Source organism: Felis catus, chromosome A2, assembly GCF_018350175.1.
Source record: "Felis catus isolate Fca126 chromosome A2, F.catus_Fca126_mat1.0, whole genome shotgun sequence".
Classification (NCBI taxonomy): Eukaryota; Metazoa; Chordata; class Mammalia; order Carnivora; family Felidae; genus Felis; species Felis catus.
The window spans coordinates 21,708,309-21,725,203 of record NC_058369.1 but is presented as its reverse complement, the minus strand read 5'-3'; the positions used below and the strand labels follow the sequence as shown (position 1 = coordinate 21,725,203).

Below are 16,895 nucleotides of genomic sequence, written 5' to 3'. Positions count from 1 at the left end.
GGTCTCAGATCATAGCCAAGTCCCAGAGCAAGTCCAGACACTTGCTCCCAACCCTCAACCCCCACGAGTGCTCCTTCTTGCCCCGCTCCTCACAGACCAACCACTGCAGTGGACTCTCCTCCCTTTCCCCAGCGACCCCAGTCACCACCAACCCATGAAACGTCCTGGGCTCCCACTGCCCTTGGAGAAACCCCAGACCTCAGCCTGGCCCTGGCTTGCTTCACCTCAGGTCTCACCTCTGGCTACTCTGTGAACTCCTGTCTCGCTTTTAAGCCCCCTCTTTTACATATGCTATTCCCTCAGCCAGAATGTCCTGAATTCCTACATATCCTTCCAGACAGTTCTAAAGGCCAACCCTGGGGAATCAGGAAGCCAGCTTCTTCCCTGCCTCATGTACTCACTACAGGTACCCTGTGCAGTTGTCTGAGAAGTGCATGCTGAGGACCTGGGTCTGTTCTCTGGGCACTGTCTCAGTCCCTGTCTTGGGCTTCTCAGCTCTGGCCACACATATGAATGTCCTGGGGACATTCAAAAGTCATTCTGCCAGGCTGACCCAGTCCACAGGGATCCAGTGGGAATCACAGGTGAGGCCTGAGCAGCATGAGTGAAGCCTCTGCAATTGCAAAGGGGTGGTCATACCCTGAGAACCAATGAAAGATGTGGACCCTCTTCCCAGGAAAGCACGTACAGGTGGTGACATAATTCTGCACACGATGGGGTGGGGGCTCTAAGTCCCAAAGGCCCAGTCCAGCCCTCCTCAGGCCCAGCCAGCAGGCACCACAGTGACAAGACATACGGCCATGGAACTCACAGCTAGGAAGGTGGGGGACAGTCACATAAATATGTAATTACAGAGGAGGATATGACCGCTGCTCAGGTAGTGAGTGGAAGGGAGCGAGAGGGGCTGGGGTAGAATGGGGACCAGGCTTCAATCTGAGAGATGTGCAGGGGTGCAGCTGGCCCAGCCAGTCAGAGGATCTGGAAGGGTCTGAGAGGCAAGACTTGGGACCCTGGCTGTCACTGGCTCACACTCACTCCTGCCAGCACATGGTAAGGGGAGGGGTGAGGATAGGACCTTCTTGGGGGCATAGTCCATGCCAGGCCCAGGCCTTGAGTCACTCAGCTAGTCCTAGGATTGGGGAAGCCCTGGGCTCAGTCAGAGGGAGAGTTCCAGGTACCCCCTGAGGGAGAAACAAAGGCCCCTTCACGGCAGGACTGAGGACAAGGGGGCCTCTGTGAAGAGCTGGGGTGGGGGGTGCATGAGGGTCTTTCCCAGAATAACCACACATGTGTGCACACACGGGCACACCCACCAACCCAAACACACAGTTACACATGGGGAACCCTGCTTGCAGTTAGACACACACACAGATGGTTGTAACCACAGGCACATACACACTCCTAGGATGACTCAGTGACACACACTGAGAAACACCACCCCCCACAACCGCTGTCACCTGTTGACAGACATCGATACACTCATGCACTCATAAGCACAGAGAGATCTGTGTGCACACACAGTATCACCAGCACAATGGACAGAGATATTCCAGGCAGACACAGGGATAAACACACAAGTCTGGAAGCACCCACACACGTCTGGCTAGGGTCTGGCACCAGGAATGTCCAAATGTAGCCTTTTCGACCACAGCCCATGGGGCACAACGGCTAAGGAGGGAAACAGCAGCTGGGTGTCAGGCAGGCTGGGCCTCTCCACGGAAGGAGGCAGAGAAAGTCCCTCCTGGCCCAGAGCAAAGTCCAAAGTGCACAGAGGAAGAAGTGGGCCAGTCGCATACATCACTGGGCAGGCCTCCCCGCCCACCCGTCTGAGGGGACAGCGGAGGCTGAGGACGAGACCGGGGGTCACAGGTGGCAGTCCGAGGCCTGGCACACGGAAGGAGGGGAAGGTTCACACCTGTCAGGTGGGACGGCCACGCCAGGTACCTCACACATGACCTCCAGGGAGCTCAGGCTCACTGAGCAGAACTCAACAAAAAGAGAGCAATTCACCCAAAGCCACAAAGCCGATGGGGCAGCCCCGTGGGGAGGCAGAGGGGGACCCTCCAGTTCTAACTCTGGAACTGGCCACCTGGCCTCCTGTGGGGTGAGGGCATCTCTGTGTGCCTGGGGGTGGGAATGGTTCCTCCTCCAGCCTCCAAAGAGGTGGGCCCCGAGTCTACTTCCTCCACCTTGTCCCTCTGCACCCCCAGAGGCCTCCTTCCAGATTCCCATGGTTCTCCCCATAGTTGACATTAATCTCTGTGTTTGGGAGAAGGTGAAATGGGCGCCTAAGGCTTTTGCCACCCATCACCACAAGGGGAGCAGGGCTCGGATGACGCCTCCCCATCTGGGGATCGGGAGAAGCCGGGAGAGAGGCAGGGCCATGGCGTGCCATCCCATGGCGGGCAATGAACACAGGAACTTAGGAGTGGGGGCCTGGGTGTGGGTTGGACAGGTCTAGTTCAGACCTGGTCTGCTCCTTGGTGCCCTGTGAGCCTGGTGAAGGTGCCCTGGCGAAGGTGCCCTGGCATCCCCGTCTGTAAAAGGGAGTGATCTTGCCCTGCCTAGGAGGCTGTGCTGAGTGCAAGACCTGGCACCATCATCCTTATCACCTCCTCCACCCTCACACCTGGCCTCTCCACACCTGCCCCCCTGCCCATTTCCAGCCGTCCTGTCACCAGGATCAGTGGTAAAGGGGCTCTCTCAAGCCTCCCACCCCTGTAATGCCCTGCTCTGGACTGCTGCTCTGGGAAAAGACCAGGCTTGGCAAAGGCAGCCTGAGACCATTGGCAGACCCTGGGCTAGCTGCTGTCTCTCTCAGGGCCTCGGTCTCCCTGTACTGATACTTCAGACCCACAAGCTTTCTCCAGCCCTAGTTCTAGAAGGCCCTGCAATCCTCCTGTCTCCCTCCACCCTAGTCCGGGCTCCCAGCCCCTGCAGCCCACACCAAGCAAGCATCTGATCTAGCCGCTCCACTGTGCCTGTTTACCCAACAAGCCAGTGACATGATCCAAAGCTTCCGGGGCTGTTGTGAAAACAGTGGCTCAGCCACCACAAGCCTGCCCTCCTGGGCACCTTGGCAGGGACCTTCGAGGGACAGCCATCCCAACCCCATACCGAGGGCCTCTTGAACTTTCCCACCAACGACCCGCCGAACCCCGTCCTCCCCAGCCCAGGCTTGCACGCTACCTCTTGACTCTCATGTCTCTGCTTTCAGCTCAGGTCCCACAAACTCCAGGCCTGCCTGTGGGCCCACCTGCCTCCCGAAGCTCACCATGCTCTAGAGACACAAATGCACTTGAGCCAGGCCTCCTCATGTCCTCCACGCAAGTGTCCCCTCATCTCCTAGCAGGGCCAGCACTGGCCCCATGACACCAGAGGAGGTGGGGGGTTCACCCTCCTCCCCACACAGCATCACCATCAGTTCTGTGCTGCATTCTACCCTGAAGTCATCTCTTCTGTCCACCGCTGTCCCCATCCTAGCACCCCATCACCTTCCCCAGGCTCTGCACCTGCTTGCTCTCCATCCTCTGCTCTGGCCCCACAGTCCTTCTGCCCCAGCAACTAAGGCAGATCTCGTCACTCCCTGCCCAAGTCCCTAATGGTTACCTTTTCCTTCCCAATAAGCCTAGGCGCCTCCCCCGGGCCTGACCCACCCTCCCTGACCTCCTCGGCCACTGCCTTCCCCTCACTCCTCTGCCCCAGGCCACAGTGACCCCTTTCAGTTCCCTGAACAGCCAAGTTCCTTCCCGCTTAGGAGTCTCCGCATTTGCTATTCTGTCTTCCTGCCCCTCCTCTGAAACACACACTGGCTCCTTATCATTCAGGACTCAAATGGACAACTCCTTGACCTTCCCATTTCACAGATGAGGCAGCTGAGGCTCAAAGCAGTCTAGTCACTGGCTCAAGACTACACAGCCAGTAAATATCAAGTGAGAATTCAAACCCAGGTCCGTCTGGTGCTTGCAGAGGTCTTGCTCCTAAACCTTCAGGATATGCCCTCACTCAAAACTCCTAGCCCAGGCCCCTGCCAATCTCCAGCCCTCCAGTCTTCTGGCCCCCGCCTACAATACCACTATCATTACCACACTAACACCCGAGGCCCCCAGCCTCTGGGCCCTGGATAGCAAAGGGCTTCCCCTCCCTGTCGCTAGCACAAGCATGTCCCTGTCACCAGCTGCCACGTGTCAAGGATGTATGTATGGACATGTGTGTAGGGGGAGTTTCTATCCCCAGATGTCTACCCCCTTCCCAGTCCACAGGCTGACTCCAGGGGTCCAAAGGGCAGGCAGTCTGGCAGGAGGGCTCACCACCCACCCACCCCCATCACCAGCGTCAGTTTCTCCAGGCCCAACGTCCCGCAGGGGACCAGAGTCAGGGAAGGGGCCCAGGGGAGGCTGAGGGGGCAGCAGGCAGCTGCCTTTCTCTTCCCTGCATCCATTTGTCATGAGATCTATTTTCCTCCCTTTGAAAGGGAGTGAGGGGGCTGGGCTGCTGAGTGGGCACAGCTGCTCCGCCCTGCAGCTCCTCTCCTCAGAGGACATGGAACGTACCCTCCCCACCCTGCAGCATTGCCACCGGGAGGCAGAACAGAGCGGGAGCGAAGGAGCCTGAGACCTGGCTTCTCAGCCGCGTTGTGCAGCCACCTGGCCCTGTGACACTGGGCCAGTGCCCAGGCCTTCAGACGATAATAACCCCACCATCAGTACCACTTGCTGTGTTGGGGGATTGTTACCACAAACTGAGTGCTAAGTGCTTTACATAACTCCAGTTTCTACCCCTTAAACGCTAATAAAGTGCCAGGCAAGATGCTAGCTACTTTGCATACATTATCTGTAGCTGCCGGCACAACCACAGGAAGATGGATGCTATCATTGTCTCATCTGTCAGAGAAGAGAGATGAGGCACCAGGCATCAAAGCCACTTGTCCAAGTTCATTCGTACAGCTTGGAGCCGGCTAATCCCCGAGACGCAACCCAGCCGACGCCAGTTCACGCGACGCGGCTCTGCCTGCCAGAGTTAGCGCTCTGAGCCTCTGAGCTCAGAGGAAAGGAGGAGCTGGGGTGATGGGGGTTGCAGGGGACTTCATAGCCTCAGCTCCCCGAGCCCTCTCCTCGGGCCTCTGTCAAGGCCTGGTCAGCCCTGGCAGCGGGAAGCCTGGTCAGTCAGCCTCACCCACTGGCCAGGCCCTGCTCCCCTCACAGGCAAGGCCGGGGCGGGGCAGGCCACAGCCGGAGGGCTGGTCAGTCCCACTCTGAAACCACTTCCTGGGCAGCCCAAGGGAAGTGAGCCTCCGGAAACACCTCGGATGGACAGATCTCTCCCTGGGCCCAGGCCTTGGAAAGTGTACAGACCGCCCTGGGAGAAGTACCCTGCTTGCCTCCCAGTCGCCAGAGCCCAGCAACTCCGCTGTGGGCACTGACACTGCGGGGACAGAGGAACTGATTGGACCCCCACCCACCTTCGAGCACCTTAGCCCCATGACCACAGGCAGCCCACTTCCTCCTCTGCGGCAGCAGCCACAAACGGTGCCAGCACAGCTGAAGTTGTCCCCCATCGTCCCTCCCCCCACCCCCTACTGAGTCCTGGTCAGCCGGGGGGGGGGGGGGGGGCGGGGGGGATCTGGCCCAGGTGAGCAGGACGGCTGGTGAATGCCTGGGCAGGCAGAGCCCACCTCCTGGTGTGGCCCAGCCCCCTGGAGCACCTGTGGTCACAACCACACCTCAAACCTCACCCTCAGTGCCAGACGCAGGCTGGGTTGTGACCCTGACCAAGGACCCCATTTCCTGACCCAGGATGGGCAGTGTGGTGTGTGTGGGCAGGCTTCTGAATGCAAGGGTGACTGGCCGAGCACCCGAATGCGTGTTTGAGCATGCCTGTGGATGTGTGTGCGCATGTGTGGTGCGTGTGTGGACACTTGAGGGTGTGCAGGCCTGGGCACAGAGGGCAGCTCAGTTTCTATATCCCTGTGTGAGCATATCTGTGTCTGCGCCGGCTGGGAGGTGAGGTTTGAGCTTTGAAAGTGGGCTGGCTCCAAGACTAATTGGTTGAATTTCTTAGGGAATGAGGCTCAGTGCTGGGAGTGGGTGGGTCCCTGACCTCAGGTAGCAGAGGCCTCCAGCCCGCCAAGGACACGTCACCTCCTCCCCTCACCAGGTTTGATGGTAAGTTGAATAAACAGCAGACCCAATGATGACCCTCCCCTTGTTTAGCCCCCACTCCCATCCCAGGAGCCAGGGCCCTGCCCTCCTGCCCTCCTTCCCCTCCAAGTTAAGCTCCGAGAGCACAGCCCCCACTGATCTATTCACCACCACCCCCCACCCCTGCTGCCCCCCAAAAACCTGTAGATACCAGTAGGGGCGGGAGTGGGGCAGTAGGGGCAGGAGCAGGGGTTGATCAGGGAGGCCTCCCTGAGGAAAGACCACCTTTGCCACCCCTCCCCACTGTCACTCCCTAGGTTCCAAGTGTCCTCAGCAACCCCCCCCCAATCACACCCCAGAATCTTATCCACTGAACTTTGGACATTCGATAGGTAACTCTCAGGGCTGTTTTCATTATAATGAGGGCAGAAGGAAGGAGGTCTGGCCCCAAAAGAAGGAATCTTTAGCTTTATAAGGAGCCTGAGTGCAGCCTTCCCCAGTATTACTTAGAGACTGCCTAACTCACCCAGAATCTGGAGGCTGGGGGGGAGAATTGTGTATCTCTCCTTCACCCCAGAGAAGATGGGCAAATGAGGGAACTGGGATGTGGAAAAGAACTCAGGAGAGACCTCATTCCATTCTCAGTTTGGTGTCCAACGCACTGTGGGGCCCAGGGGAAACCTCAGTTTCCCTGTGAGATGATGAGAACAGCCTGAGGCAGAGACAAGAGACCATAGAAAAGCTGATACATCCACCCTGAACCCTTGGCACATGCCCCGCCTTCTTTCTAACTGACTAGCAAAATGTCACCCCTCCTCACCCCAGACGGCCGGTGGGCCCCAGGCCTCTGAGCTCCAAGGCCACAGTCTTCCCTGGGCCAAGAGCCAGTGTCAGGCAGGGAGCCCTCATAGGCAAGGCCAACTGCTGCCTGCTCTGGGCACCCAGGCCCCTCACTCAACCCAGGGACTCTGTGTGACCCTTCCCCTACCCGACCCAGCCCCAGCCCCAGCCCCAGCCCCAGCCCCAGCAGATGGGGAGGAACCCAAAGAGGAAGGCCACCCCGGCACACTGTCCATATGTCCATCTGTCTAGGAGGATCCAGTCTTACCTGGGGCTCCTGGCTCCGCCTTGCACTCAGTCCTGGCTCCCGCCGCGGCCACCGCCACACTACCACCACCAGAAGTAGGTCCGCTGCCCTCACCTGGGCCAGTTCCAGGCAGACCTGCAGGAACAAGAGGCAACAGCTGAGCTGGGAGGCACTGCCAAACAGGCTTTCCCCATCAGTCAGCCCCAGAACAACCAACGCAGGCCTGGCTCAGCCCCATCTGGCTCTGAGGCCTCAGCCTCTTTGGACCCAGTTTTCTCTTCTGTGAAGTGGAGTGTTGGGCCCAACTTCTCCAGGGCACCGGCCCCGTGTCCTCTCCACGCTAGGGGTTGGATCGCTGTGTCTCAGCCCTCAGAGCATTTCCAGACTACAGATGCAGCAAGAAAGCTCCCACTGTCCGCCCGAGGTTGTCCTAATCTTCCTGTCTGCAAGAGGTTGCCCTATGACTTAGGAGACCTAGTGGCAATTGGGGGAGCCACTGCTCTGTGGCCTGGGGTAATTTCCCTGAGCCTCGGTTTATCTTATCTTTAAAATGAGGAGACTACATCTCTCCAGGTGGTTCTGAGGCCCCAGTGATGCGGCATGATATAGCTCCTGTGCTAGACTCACCTTGGGAGTACCAAATGAATAGTGACATTTTTAAAAAAAATTTTTATTTATTTATTTTGAAAGAGGGGGCAGAGAGAGAGAGGGAGAGAGAGAATCTTAAGCAGGCTCCATGCTGAGCACGGAGTGCTACGAGGGGCTCGATTCTGAACAAGGAGATCACGACCTGAACTGATATCAGAAGTTGGATGCTCAACCAACTGAGCCACCCAGGTGCCTCATGACACTTTTTTATTCTTTGTTTTACACCTTTTAGCTCAGGTGATTCTCACATTAATATTGTGCCCATTATACAGCTGAAAAAAACGAGGCCCAGAGAGATCCTAGAAGGAAGGAATGGCAATGGCAGCAAGGTGTCCCAGGTCTCCTGGCTGAAAGGCCTGGGCCTCCACAAAAGATTCCTCTCCCCAAGATGTAAGCTCCTCCTCCCACTGAAGACCCCCATCACCGCACCCTAGGGACTGAGGCATCCTCAGGCTTGTCTGTACTTTATTTCTAATTTTAATTTAAACTCCAATTAGCCGTGGCAGCTAAATGGTGTCAGCATCCTGCAGTCAAGCTCCAAATCACCCCCCCCCCCGCCAGCCCCTTCTTCCCCATCAGTGTTGCTGAGACTGGGCAGGTGTCAAGTGGGCTGAATAAGGCTGCTGGGGTCTCTGCCAGCCCTCGCCCTTCCGAAAGCAGTCTGGTAAAGGGCACGGGAGGGGGCACCAGACACATCACAGAACAGAAACTGGGTGGGGGACTATCTAGGCTTTTATTAGCCCAGCTCTCAGGAAAATGGAGACCATAGAGTAGGCAGGGGGGAGTGGTCTCCAAATAAGACTTAGCATGTGCTGAGCTCTGACAAGCAAGCCTGTGTTAGAGGACTGTTGACACAGGACCTCAAGTCCTCACAGCAACTTTCTCCATTCTGCAGGTAAGGGGACTCAGTCTTAGAGAGGCCTAGCCCCAGTCTTGCGCCCGTAAGAGGCACAGTGAGTATTTGAGCCCTAGGTCTTGGTCACAGCACTGCAAACCCAAAGACTTGCCCTCGGGTATCCTTCAACTTGGGGGAGCAGAGGAAGGCAAGAGATAGAGGCCTTCCCCAACTCCCCAGGAACCAGGGCTGGCCTTGAGGTGCCCCGTGCACATCCACACCCTCACAGCCTCCCACATGCTCACACACACTGGGGCTCTCACCTTCCTGCCCAGCACTGTCACCTCGGGGCGCAGGCACCACACTCTCGGTTCCCTACAATCACAGGGACTCCCTAGCACACAGACTGGCAGTTTCATAGTCAGACTGTGAGTCTCCCACCAGTCACACACTCACCAGTCTCGCCCAGCCACAGTTCTGAACACACCAGATCCCTTATACCAGCCTATAGCTAGGTATAGCTGTCCAAACACCTCTACATCACACACAGACACACACACACACACACACACACACACACACAAACAGGACTGCCCTCTACCGGCCTGTCCACCGCACCCCAACTCAATCCACAGCAGGAACAAGGAAACTCAAGGGACCAGTCCCCTCCCTTGGTGACCAGGTCAGCCTGGTCACAGAGGCTCAGTAGCAGAGGGAGAGGAAGAATGAGTGTTACACACATACCCACACTCAGACACACACATGAGCCTGGTGGGCTAACACTCTAACACAGGCTCCCAAAACTAACAGCTCAAATGTATTTGGCCAGTGGGTCACCATGGCACGCCCAGTGTACAACATAGGACTGTCCAGACACACAAGGGACACATAGGCACTCAAAGACACACACACACCCCAACACATTGACAGGAGTCTGGTGATAAAGGACACACCAAGACATAGTGCACACAGAGTTGCGAAGGGCACGCAGAGCCTCAGGACACACAGACATACACACATGTACATAGGAAAGGCACACAGGTGGGAAAAGACCACAGAGGCAAGTTCCAGACACAGTGACAAAGAACACACAGGCAGACACAGACACACAATGTACCTACATGTCCAGATACAGGCAACTCACTACAAGGAGTCAAGTCCAACCGTATAGGGTAGGGACCAGAGGAGAAGGGGATGCTCTTACGCACAGCAAATCCTTCTGACCAGGTGTGAGTGGGGGGCTTAGTGGGGCTCTCCCTTCTCACGGGAGGAAATGAGAGTCAGAGAAGTAGGACAGTTCTGACGGTGCCCACCTCCAGCCTCTTCACCCCGAATCTCCTCCACTCTCTCCCCTCACCTGGCCGGGACCCACCGGGGGAGGGGTGGCGTCTGAATTGCGGAGGGGCTAGGACCGACGGGACCTGGAAGGGGCCTCTAGGCGAGGGGGCTCAGAGGGGCGGAGGGGTGGGGCGGTAAGGGGGATGGTGGAGACTGGAGCCACGCCCAGCCGGAGACAGATGGAGAAAGACCGAGAGAGACACCCAGACTGAAAGGAGAGAGCGAGCGAGACGGAGGCGCCGCTCCGGCTGGGCCGGGCAGGGACCCAGGGGCGGGCGGCGAGGCAAGGCAGGCGGCCTGGCTTCTGCTCCGCGGTAGAAAAGGAGAGGCGGCGGGACCGGCAGGGGGCGACGAGCGTGGGTTGGGGGCGCGGCTCTGGGAGGACGGGATCCAGGGGCGGCGGGAGGTGCGGTGGGGGTGGGGCACGCAGAGGTCTAAGGACAGACAGATCAAGATTAGGAAGACGCGGACGCGGGAACACAAGAGGGGGTGGGGGCAGATGGACCGACCGAGGGCCCCAGGGAATCGACGGGGACGGGCGGACGCTCGGAGGGTCTAGGGACATACTGGCGGGTAGAGGGGCCGGGAGCAGACCAACGAGAGGGCCTCGGCCCGTACCGCTGAACGGAGGGACAAACCGACGGACCGGGGACGGAGGCACCGGCGGGTCTCGGAGCGCGGCGGGGACTTTCGCTGGCCGCGGCTCAGTTTCTCAGTTTTGGAAACGAGAACCGGATTGGAGAGGGGGAAGGGAGGGGCGGCGCGCCCTAAGGGTAGCCCGGCTCCCTCGTCCGGTCCCGGCCCTCACTCACCTCCCGCGCACCTCCAGGCGCCAGGGGTCTCGACGTCTGGGGTCCAGCTCCCTGCTCCGTTCCGGGGCGCGCGCGAGGACTGGGGGTCGATGCGGGCCCGACCGGGACGGGCCCGGAGGCCGCTGAGTCCCGTCCGGGCCTCAGCGCGGCGGGCGGATGCCGAGGGTCGCTCCGGGGATCCCGGTGCCGCAGCCTCCCTCTCTCGAGCCGCTGCACACGGAAGTGCAAGGGGGCGGGGCGGCGCGACCTCACCCAGGTGCCTGCCACGGCCCCGCCCCCGCTCAGGGCCCGCCTTCACAAGGGCCAGCCCCCTAAGGCCCCGCCCCCGCCGCGGAGAGGAGGGGGTCCCGGCCTCCGCCTCCCGGTGCCGGTCACTCTCGGCCGGTCCCGGCGCACCTCGGCCCCTGCCAGACGTTGGCGCGCGTACCAGCCCTCAGAAGGGGCGCCACTTTACAGAGGAGGACAATGAGGCCCGCGGGAGGAGGACGCTCTCCCAACCCCCCCCACCCCATTCTCCACCCTTCTCACACCGTAGCCTGGGAGGTGCTGGCGGGGCTTCCCCAGCTCCCAGCGCCCACGCCCGGGACTCCCCACCGGCCAGCTGGCCCGCCGCGCCCGGTCTCTCTCTCTTTCTCTCTCTCTCTCTCTCCCCCCCGCCCCTTTTTGTTGGTGGGAGTGCAGACGCGGCTGGGCCCGGTGCCTGCTGCCAGGCCGGCTCGTCCCGTCCCTGGCCCTGAGAGTGGCTGAGAAAGCTCCAGGGTGGGAGGCTCTAGCTGGTTCATCACTGCTGGTCGAGAGATTCCAGGAGCAGCCCCTATCCTGACCCCTCAGCTTTCTGCTCTCCTGCCCCCACCGTCCATAGCTCCCCACCGCCCCTAATAGGCACCTGAGCTTCCTCCCACACTTGAAACTTGGTTGTCAGGCATAACTCATTCATTCACTGGGTACCCTCTGGGCCTAAAGTCTGGGGATGGTGAGGGACCCAAGGAGTCCATTCCCTTGCCTTCAAAGCTCAGAAAGGAAAGAGCTGATGACTCCATACTCCAAAGAAATGTCATTTTCCAGAGGCAAAGAAGAGGGTTCCAGGTCCCAGACCTTCCAGGGGAACACCTAGACAGCTCTTCCCTGCTGAAGCCTAATGATTGGAAATGAGGGGCAATTCCTGAGGAGGCCTGAGTTGATCCAAGGGGCTCATGGCAGAGACTTTGGTTTTCTCAAGGAGCAGGTGGTGGCAGCTGTTACACTGGAGTGGCCTCCTGGGAGAATGCATAGGGACAGAGGCTGCCACATTGTGCAGGTTGGAGGACCCTGGGTTGTGAAAGATGTATGGGGAGAACAGGACAGACCAGGTGGGTCATGGGGCTGTGGTTAGATTGGGAGGAGGAGGTGTTTAGTGAGACCTCCAGGGATGGAGAGCCCTGGCAGAGATGTGGATCCCAAAACTCTGTTTTAAGGGGGGTGGGTTTAGACTGGAAAGAGAAAAACTACAATGACTCTTTCTACCACAGAGCAAACAGGGACACAGGTATCCTATACCTGGAAGGGAGGGCCTATTTTGAGAACCGGTTTATGTCCATGTTTGTAGTCCTATTGCCCCATTGGGGTAGGCTTTTTCCACCAAGCTGGACCCCTCTGACCACACTGGATATCATTTGGAAAATAAACCTTATGCCTTACCCCTCACAACAGGACCTTTGAACATTCTATTCTCTGGGCCCCGAATGCCATTTCCCACCCACCCCCATGTCTCTACCTGTCTTGGTTGTGTCCACTCACATGACACTCCTCCCTGATGCCCAGCTGTGAATTCATGGTACTTCCCTGAGCTAAGGGAACATATTCATTAGTGTGTTTTGTGTCCTCATTCTCTCACCCCCACCCCACCCCATGGCTTCCCTGGAGTTGGGCTGGAGGGAAGGTGAGCTTCAGGTGACTTTTGTCCACCCGGGATCAAGTTTCCTTTCTGGTTCCTCCCTCCAGGTCTACCTCGGCAAGTATTCTCTCCCTCAGCATCAACAATAGGTCCACCCTGTACCAAGGACTGCTGGAGAGAGGGCAAAGGAGGGTTGACCCTTGGGGATCTCCAGATCCAGCCACGGGAACTTTGCTCCCACACCCTGAGGTTCACCTTAGAAAATGGAAAGGAAGAATAATGGCTATCACTAATGGAGCTTCCCCAGTGCCAGGCCCTGTGCCCAGTATTGGATATGTTCAATTCAATCAGTTCTCAGACCCTATAAGGTAAGGGTTACTGTTAGTGTCACTTTGAATGAAGAGCAAACTGAGTCTCAGAGAGAAGCAAGGCCACTTGCCCAGGGGTACAGAGCTAGTGAATGGTAGAAGCAGGATTCGAACCAAAGTCTGCCTGGCTCCAAAGCCCATGTTTTATGTCCAGAGTTCTCAATCTCAGCACTATTGCCCTTTGGGCCAGATAATTCTTTGTTATGAGGACTGTCCTGTGCCTTGCAGGATGTTTAGCAGCATGCCTGCCCTCTACCCACTAGATGCCAATAGCACTCCTCTCCCTCAAGTTGTGACAGATAAAAATGTCTCCAGACACTGCCAAATGTCCCTGGGGCAGGGAGAGGGGCAGGGGAGCAGGCAAAATCACACCTTGTTGAGAACCAAGGCTTTAGAGCAGGGCTGGTATTGTGAGAGCAAGAAAGATTGAAATTAGACACCAGGAAGTACTTTTTGGGCCCTGAGGATTATGCAGACACGTGGGCTCAGGGGCTGTGAGCACACACTGGCCTCAGCCAATCTTTCTCTTCTGGAGACTTCAAGGGGAAGTGTGAGAACCCAAAAGGGGCAGAGAGGCTAAGTGTGTGCAGGCCACATTGTGACAAGGGCAGAGGAAGGATGCAGAGACAAACGCTGCAACCAGGGGCCCCAGAGAGAATAAGCTTGGGTGGGGTCCAGGGAGTCCAGACCAAAGTCAGCTGGAGCCACTGTGCATGGTGGAACTGTTCCTGGGTGCCACACTGGGTGGGCCAGGGCAGGGTCCATGAGAGCTTGCCTCTGTGCCCTCATAACCTGCCTGCTCCAGGCCTTCAAAGGGCCTACTGAGGCCTGGAAGCTAGCCTTGGCTGTATCACATGCTAACTGTATGACCTGAGGCAGGCGACCACACCTCTCTGATCCTGAGTCCTCACCTGAAAAAGGGGCTGATGACAGACTCATGTCAGGGGCTGAGTAAGGGTTAGGTGAGATGATGTGTGGGAAACCTCAGCCAGGGTGGACACCTGGTGAGGGCTCAGCTCACACTGGCCAGGGGCACAGGTATCATCACTTTGCTGAGTCACAGGCTGTCAGCCTTGGAAGAGCCCTTGATGGCCTCTCATGACATAGGGTGTAAATCCCCAAACAGGGCTGGGCTCATGGCAGCCACCAGGAAGTGGTACTTTCTCTTCTTCCTCCTCCGGGTTTGCAGCCAAGGAAACAGGCCCATCACAGATAGTGGTGGACAGCATCCAGTCTCCTACCCCCAGCATCCGCCCAGGGCTAGTTCTCTGTGGATTCCCTAGAGGGTTTGTCCAGAGGAGGGCTAGCATGACCAGTGCAGCCCCTACCCCACCCATAGACCATGAGCCCTGGGGGCCCCCAGGCCCCTCTGCAGGAAGTCCAGGACTCAGCCAAGCAACCTAGAAAAGGCCTAAACCTTCTTCTGTCCCTGGGGCCCACCTACCTGAGGGCAGGATGGGGTCCCCCCCACCCTTGATCCCTGCCAAGAGTTGGTCCTTGTCCTGGCCTCTCTGCCTCTCGCTCTCTGTTTCTGCCTCTCCATATCATCATCCCCATCCCTGAAGCTTTGGCTGCCAGCACCATCCTCATCACACCCAGAGTGCTGGCCTGGCCAAGGTAGAGTCACTCATGTTTCTGGAGCAGGAGGCCCGGGCCAGCAGGGGTGTTGCACCTGGGTGATTTCTGGGGATGGCAGAGCAGTTAGGGGATGAAGGTTGGAAGGGCACATGGGACATGGTCCAACCTGTGGCTATACCTCAGGCCACCAAAATGGTCATGAGCAGGGATTTCAGCCTCAGGCACTGGGTAGGGGGCAAGCAAGGGCAGTGGGTTTGGGAGCAGCGCCACATGGTAGTAGAGTGCCAAACCAAGGCCTAGAGGGGTCAGGTTCACATCCTCCTCACACCCTGGACCTGTGACTTAACTGTGCCTCAGCTTCCTCATCTGTGGAATGGAGATGATAAAGGTAATACTGGCCTGGTGGGTGGTTGGGAGGATGGGGAGACCAGGCTCACGGGGCACTAGGCATGAGACTCAGTCTGTGTTGGTGTTAACTGCCAAATAAAGAGTTGATGAGGCCCAGCTAATAGTCCCCAAGTTCTGTAGTCAGTATATTTGTGTTCAGGTGAAACTTGGGGAAATACTTGGGAGTAGGCAAGGGGCAGGTGTTTTCTGAGAGCACGGGACACGGGGTTTTTTCTGGAGCTATTACCGGTATGCAGCACCTGACCTGCCCCAGTCCCACGTTGACCATGGCACAGCCCCTGTCTGCCTGAGTCCCCACTTCTGGCTCCACACCCAAAGGGGTGTGGAGGGGGGCTGGATAGACGTCGGTGCTGTCAGAGGCAGAAACAGAAGGAAGGCTTTTTCTTGACACAGAGACCCAAGGGAGCCTTCTCCACCACCTCCACCTCTCCCATCCCGCACACGCAACAGCACCCTCTGCTCTGATCTGCTGGGTCTCACACTAGGCTCTGACACCTGGGAGTCTGAGCAGCCCAGTCACCCACAGGGCTTGCCAGCCCCCTGGCCTGGCCATGCCTCAGTTTCACTCCACACACACCCCCACCCCCCCAGCACGGGTAGCTCACTGAGCCCTTTAGCCCGTGGGGAACTGGAGGCAGGCCCAGCGCGGGAAGGCAGCCCTCTATGTAGGGAGGGTAGGGAAGAACCGCAGGCACACTGGCGTCCCCCGTGCGGCACAAACATCCCACCCCCACCCCGACAGCCACACGCGCCCCCGCAGGCACGTCTCCGCGCTCGGGTACCCACTAGCCGGGGGCCCGGCCCCGCCCCGCCCCGCCCCAGGGAAGCCTTTCCGAGGCCGGCCGGAGGCCCCGCCCATCCCTGTGACGTAAGCCTGGTATAAAAGAGACGGCTCTATTCCGGGTTGCGCAGCCACCTGGAGGTTGGACTGGCGCCGACACCTGGGCCCTGGCGCCGGGCGGCGCCTTCTTCTCCTAGCCCTTCCCCGCTGCCGGCTCAGTCCCGGAAAGTCGGGGAGACCTGAACACGCCCATTTCATGGATGGTGCAACAGAGGTCCTGGGAGTGAAGGTGGTCCAGCATCCTGCTAGCTAGCTGGGAACCTGTAAGAAGATCGGAGGACAGGGGTGGATAGGGGATGAGAGATAGGGAGAGAGTCACAGAAACCTAGAAAAGTAATGTTACACATTAGCGGTTGCTGATGAAAAACAGAGCAAATAAGGAAAATAAAGACTAGCTTTCAGAGGAAAGTAGAAATCTCCCATAATTCCTCCAATAACTTAATCTCCCCTGACAGACCTACCCTCCACGCTGTGATTGCATCTTAGAAATTGTTCTGTTGGAGGCCAAAATCAGGGCAGGCTTTCTAGAGGAGATGACAGAGCATTATGGGGCTCAGGACCCCTTAATAATTTTGCCCCGAGATCAGGACTGGGGGATCCTAGGTTCCTGACCAAGACGTCACCCAGAGTTTGCCAACAGCTTTCAGCAGGACTGTGAGCAAGGCCTGAAAAGAAGTGGTTGGGCCAGTTGGACCAGCAGAGCCTGAGCAAAGTGCCCACACACTCCCATAGCCAGCACCCTCCATCCCAGGTCCTCAAGCGGTATAAGAGGCCCTGGGGCACCAGGACACCCTAGCCAACCCACTCACCTGCCCCCTCCCACTCCCCCCCCCCCCCCCCCACTGTTCATCAAAACCCCTGCCTCTGCTCAAGCTGTGCTTTGCCACTGGAATGTCATCCCATCAAGTTCTTAACCATCTAACCAGGCCCCCTACAAAAAAAGTCCTCCTCCAGGGAGCCTCCCAGA

General features: G+C 58.1%; 1 protein-coding gene across 1 annotated transcript in view; it reads right to left on the bottom strand.

Moving 5' to 3' along the window:
- PRKCD (protein kinase C delta) overlaps window positions 1–11,086 on the bottom strand; it is a 30,085-nt gene extending 18,999 nt beyond the window's left edge. The window contains exons 1-2 of the mRNA XM_003982325.6: window positions 10,861–11,086; window positions 7,249–7,362 (exon numbers count right to left, since the gene is read on the bottom strand). The gene's annotated coding sequence lies outside the window, so the exon portion shown is untranslated. The remainder of the gene's footprint in view (window positions 1–7,248; window positions 7,363–10,860) is intronic.
- Window positions 11,087–16,895: the final 5,809 nt, after the last annotated feature.